This window comes from Oncorhynchus kisutch, unplaced genomic scaffold (genome assembly GCF_002021735.2).
Source record: "Oncorhynchus kisutch isolate 150728-3 unplaced genomic scaffold, Okis_V2 scaffold3202, whole genome shotgun sequence".
In the NCBI taxonomy this organism is placed as follows: Eukaryota; Metazoa; Chordata; class Actinopteri; order Salmoniformes; family Salmonidae; genus Oncorhynchus; species Oncorhynchus kisutch.
The window spans coordinates 387,108-392,500 of NW_022265147.1; the positions used below are offsets into that span (position 1 = coordinate 387,108).

The 5,393-nt window shown below is 39.6% G+C and overlaps 1 protein-coding gene across 1 annotated transcript in view; it reads left to right on the forward strand.

Annotated features, from left to right (window-relative positions):
* Positions 1-225: 225 nt before the first annotated feature.
* The window catches only part of LOC116371401 (voltage-dependent T-type calcium channel subunit alpha-1G-like), a 42,758-nt gene continuing 37,590 nt past the window's right edge, over positions 226-5,393 (forward strand). The window contains exon 1 of the mRNA XM_031820265.1: positions 226-578. The gene's annotated coding sequence lies outside the window, so the exon portion shown is untranslated. The remainder of the gene's footprint in view (positions 579-5,393) is intronic.

The window sequence follows — 5,393 nt, forward strand, 5'->3', positions numbered from 1 at the left end:
TTGCAGCCTCCACTATCCCGGTCTGCCCCTTTGTTGACCGACGGGGCTGTGTTCAGAGAGACTCGGTGTGATGCCTGGTTCTTCTACTGTATCGGCAGAAGGATGCTGTTCGGCTCGTGCGCTCCCTAGATGTACAGTAAGCCTGTGCGCGAAGGGAGGGCTGTCGGTCGGTCACGTGGTCCTGCCTTTCACCGGGTGCGGCTGAACTCGGGTTTGTGACTCGCGCTGTCAGGCTTTCAGAGCGGAGCTGATCGGGGATGCACTAGAACACCCTCCGTTACCGGCCGTATGACCGTATGTTTTGGTTCTAAAGTTCCAAACCTCTCTCTTTCTCTGAGACTGCGGTGTGCTTTGAGACAACGTGACTGGTGAGGTTTTTTCTCCCCTGTTGGATATTGGGATTTTAACTGGAGCTCACCGACAGCGAGACGAGAGCAGTGGCTGGATAACAGATAACGGATATTACCGGGGAAACAGAAGCACGCAGATGGAATACCACGGTTTGCGGAGTTTACGGGAGTGTTTACGGGAGTGAAGCTCTCCTAGCGGATGGACTCTCCTCTCAACGGCTCTCTCCGGTAACTAACTAACCAAGGACTATAACGTTACTCCGTTCTCTCCTTCTCTTTTTATTTACCCCTCCATCTCTCTCGTTCTCTCTCTCCCTCTCTCTCTTCCTCTCTCTCCCTCTCTCTCTCTCTCCCTCTTTCTCTCTCTGTCTCTCTCTCTCTTCCTCTCTCTCCCTCTTTCTCTCTCTCTCCCTCTCCCTCTCTCTGTCTCTCTTTCTCTTTTTCTCTCTCTCTCTCTCTCTCTCTCTCTCTCTCTCTCTCTCTCTCTCTCTCTCTACCCCTCTCTCTCTCTCTCTCTCTCTCTTCTCTCTCTCTCTCTCTCTACCCTCTCTCTCTCTCTCTCTCTCTCTCTCTCTCTTCTCTGTCTGTTGTGTGTTGACCAGATTTGTTCCACTGTAATGTTACAATGTATTTGTTTCTTGTATGATGTACAGTTGAAGTCGGAAGTTTACATACACTTCGGTTGGAGTCATTAAAACTCGTTTTTCAACCACTCCACACATTTCTTGTTAGCAAACTATAGTTTTGGCAAGTCGGTTAGGACATCTACTTTGTGCATGACACAAGCAATTTTTCCAACAATTGTTTACAGACAGATTATTCCACTTATAATTTACTGTATCACAATTCCAGTGGTTCAGAAGTTTACATACACTAAGTTGACTGTGCCTTTAAACAGCTTGGAATATTCCAGAAAATGATGTCATGGCTGTAGAAGCTTCTGATAGGCTAATTGACATGTGGGTCAATTGGAGGTGTACCTGTGGATGTATTTCAAGGCCGACCTCCAACGTTATGGAAAAATGGCTTAAGTACAACGAAGTCAAGGTATTGGAGTGGCCATCACAATACAAAGAACTGAAAAAGTGTGTGCGAGCAAGGAGGCCTACAAACCTGACTCAGTTACACCAGCTCTGTCATGAGGAATGGGCCAAAATTCACCCAACTTATTGTGGGAAGCTTGTGGAAGGCTACCCGAAACGTTTGACCCAAGTTAAACAATTTAAAGGCAATGATACCAAATACTAATTGAGTGTATGTAAACTTCTGACCCACTGGGAATGTGATGAAATAAATAAAAGCTGACATAAATCATTCTCTCTACTATTATTCTGACATTTCACATTCTTAAAATAAAGTGGTGATCCTAACTGGCCTAAAACAGGGAATTTTTACTAGGATTAAATGTCAGGAATTGTGAAAAACTGAGTTTAAATGTATTTGGCAAAGGTGTATGTAGACTTCTGACTTATTTTCCCTTTTGTACTTTGTAGTTTGTGTATAGGTCTGTATTCTAGAATAATAATAGTCATCTCCTCACCTCTCAGTAGAATAATAGTCATCTCTTCACCTCTCAGTAGAATAATAGTCATCTCTTTACCTCTCAGTAGAATAATAGTCATCTCTTCACCTCTCAGTAGAATAATAGTCATCTCTTCACCTCACCTCTCAGTAGAATAATAGTCATCTCTTCACCTCTCAGTAGAATAATAGTCATCTCTTTACCTCTCAGTAGAATAATAGTCATCTCTTCACCTCACCTCTCAGTAGAATAATAGTCATCTCTTCACCTCTCAGTAGAATAATAGTCATCTCTTCACCTCTCAGTAGAATAATAGTCACCTCTTTACCTCTCAGTAGAATAATAGTCATCTCTTCACCTCACCTCTCAGTAGAATAATAGTCATCTCTTTACCTCTCAGTAGAATAATTGTCATCTCTTCACCTCTCAGTAGAATAATAGTCATCTCTTCACCTCTCAGTAGAATAATAGTCATCTCTTCACCTCTCAGTAGAATAATAGTCATCTCTTCACCTCTCAGTAGAATAATAGTCATCTCTTCACCTCACCTCTCAGTAGAATAATAGTCATCTCTTCACCTCTCAGCAGAATAATAGTCATCTCTACACCTCTCAGTAGAATAATAGTCATCTCTTCACCTCTCAGTAGAATAATAGTCATCTCTTCACCTCTCAGTAGAATAATAGTCATCTCTTCACCTCTCCTCTCAGTAGAATAATAGTCATCTCTTCACCTCTCAGTAGAATAATAGTCATCTCTTCACATCTCTTTACCTCTCAGTAGAATAATAGTCATCTCTTCACCTCTCAGTAGAATAATAGTCATCTCTTCACCTCTCAGTAGAATAATAGTCATCTCTTCACCTCTCAGTAGAATAATAGTCATCTCTTCACCTCTCAGTAGAATAATAGTCATCTCTTCACCTCTCAGTAGAATAATAGTCATCTCTTCACCTCACCTCTCAGTAGAATAATAGTCATCTCTTCACCTCTCAGTAGAATAATAGTCATCTCTTCACCTCTCAGTAGAATAATAGTCATCTCTTCACCTCTCAGTAGAATAATAGTCATCTCTACACCTCTCAGTAGAATAATAGTCATCTCTTCACCTCTCAGTAGAATAATAGTCATCTCTACACCTCTCAGTAGAATAATAGTCATCTCTTCACCTCTCAGTAGAATAATAGTCATCTCTTCACCTCACCTCTCAGTAGAATAATAGTCATCTCTTCACCTCTCAGTAGAATAATAGTCATCTCTTCACCTCACCTCTCAGTAGAATAATAGTCATCTCTTCACCTCTCAGTAGAATAATAGTCATCTCTACACCTCTCAGTAGAATAATAGTCATCTCTTCACCTCTCAGTAGAATAATAGTCATCTCTACACCTCTCAGTAGAATAATAGTCATCTCTTCACCTCACCTCTCAGTAGAATAATAGTCATCTCTTCACCTCTCAGTAGAATAATAGTCATCTCTTCACCTCTCAGTAGAATAATAGTCATCTCTTCACCTCTCAGTAGAATAATAGTCATCTCTTCACCTCACCTCTCAGTAGAATAATAGTCATCTCTTCACCTCTCAGTAGAATAATAGTCATCTCTTCACCTCTCAGTAGAATAATAGTCATCTCTTTACCTCTCAGTAGAATAATAGTCATCTCTTTACCTCTCAGTAGAAATAATAGTCATCTCTTCACCTCACCTCTCAGTAGAATAATAGTCATCTCTTCACCTCTCAGTAGAATAATAGTCATCTCTTCACCTCTCAGTAGAATAATAGTCATCTCATCACCTCTCAGTAGAATAATAGTCATCTCTTCACCTCTCAGTAGAATAATAGTCATCTCTTCACCTCTCAGTAGAATAATAGTCATCTCTACACCTCTCAGTAGAATAATAGTCATCTCTTCACCTCTCAGTAGAATAATAGTCATCTCTTCACCTCACCTCTCAGTAGAATAATAGTCATCTCTTCACCTCTCAGTAGAATAATAGTCATCTCTTCACCTCTCAGTAGAATAATAGTCATCTCTTCACCTCTCAGTAGAATAATAGTCATCTCTTCACCTCTCAGTAGAATAATAGTCATCTCTTCACCTCTCAGTAGAATAATAGTCATCTCTTCACCTCTCAGTAGAATAATAGTCATCTCTTCACCTCTCAGTAGAATAATAGTCGTCTCTTCACCTCTCAGTAGAATAATAGTCATCTCTTCACCTCACCTCACAGTAGAATAATAGTCATCTCTTCACCTCTCAGTAGAATAATAGTCATCTCTTCACCTCTCAGTAGAATAATAGTCATCTCTTCACCTCTCAGTAGAATAATAGTCATCTCTTCACCTCTCAGTAGAATAATAGTCATCTCTTCACCTCTCAGTAGAATAATAGTCATCTCTTCACCTCTCCTCTCAGTAGAATAATAGTCATCTCTTCACCTCTCAGTAGAATAATAGTCATCTCTTCACCTCTCAGTAGAATAATAGTCGTCTCTTCACCTCTCAGTAGAATAATAGTCTTTATCAGTCTAAAGTTGTACCTCTTTACCTCACCTCTCAGTAGAATAATAGTCATCTCTTCACCTCTCAGTAGAATAATAGTCTTTATCAGTCTAAAGTTGTACCTCTTTACCTCACCTCTCAGTAGAATAATAGTCATCATCTGTCTAAAGTTGTACCTCTTTACCTCACCTCTCACAGTGTGGAATATTTCCAGTCTTCAGGTTCATGTGATATACATGTTCATTTGGCATCATTTGTTGCCATGTTTGTCTTTGGCCCAGTTATGTGTTCTGTGTGTTAGATAATCCATATGGGAAGTCAGTTCAAACCAGACCGTCATCATTTAGAAGTGGACTGTTAAAGGCCCAGTTCATTCAAAACCGTCATTTCCCTGTGTTTTATATATATTTTCCCACACTATGAGGTTGGAATAATAGTTTGGAAATTGTGATAATTATGATAATGCTCCTTTTTAGTATTAAGAGCTGTTTTGAAAAGACCTCCTGAAATTTCAGCCTGTTTTGGTGGGATGGAATTTTGGCCTGCCTGATGACATCACCGAGTGATGAATTAGTTTAATGGACCAATAAGAGAGTTCCAAACGTCTCTGCCAATAACAGCTAGTTTTCCCCTCCTCATTCCCAGACAGTCCTAGCTAAATTCTTGCTTGAGAAATTGTTATTTTTCTAATAAACCATTTTTTTTAAACAATTTTAAATAGAAAACAATCACAGTAAAGTACTTAGTTGTTCACCAGAAATTATTTGATAAAAAAAAAATAATAATAATAAATGGCTACACCGGCCCTTTAAAGATTTCCTCTGAAATCCACTGTCTGTAATTCCAGTGTGTCTTTAACAATGTCCATCTACCAGAATGTGTCTTTAACTGATGTCCATCTACCAGAATGTGTCTTTAACAGATGTCCATCTAACAGAGTGTGTCTTTAACAATGTCCATCTACCAGAATGTGTCTTTAACAGATGTCCATCTAACAGAGTGTGTCTTTAACAATGTCC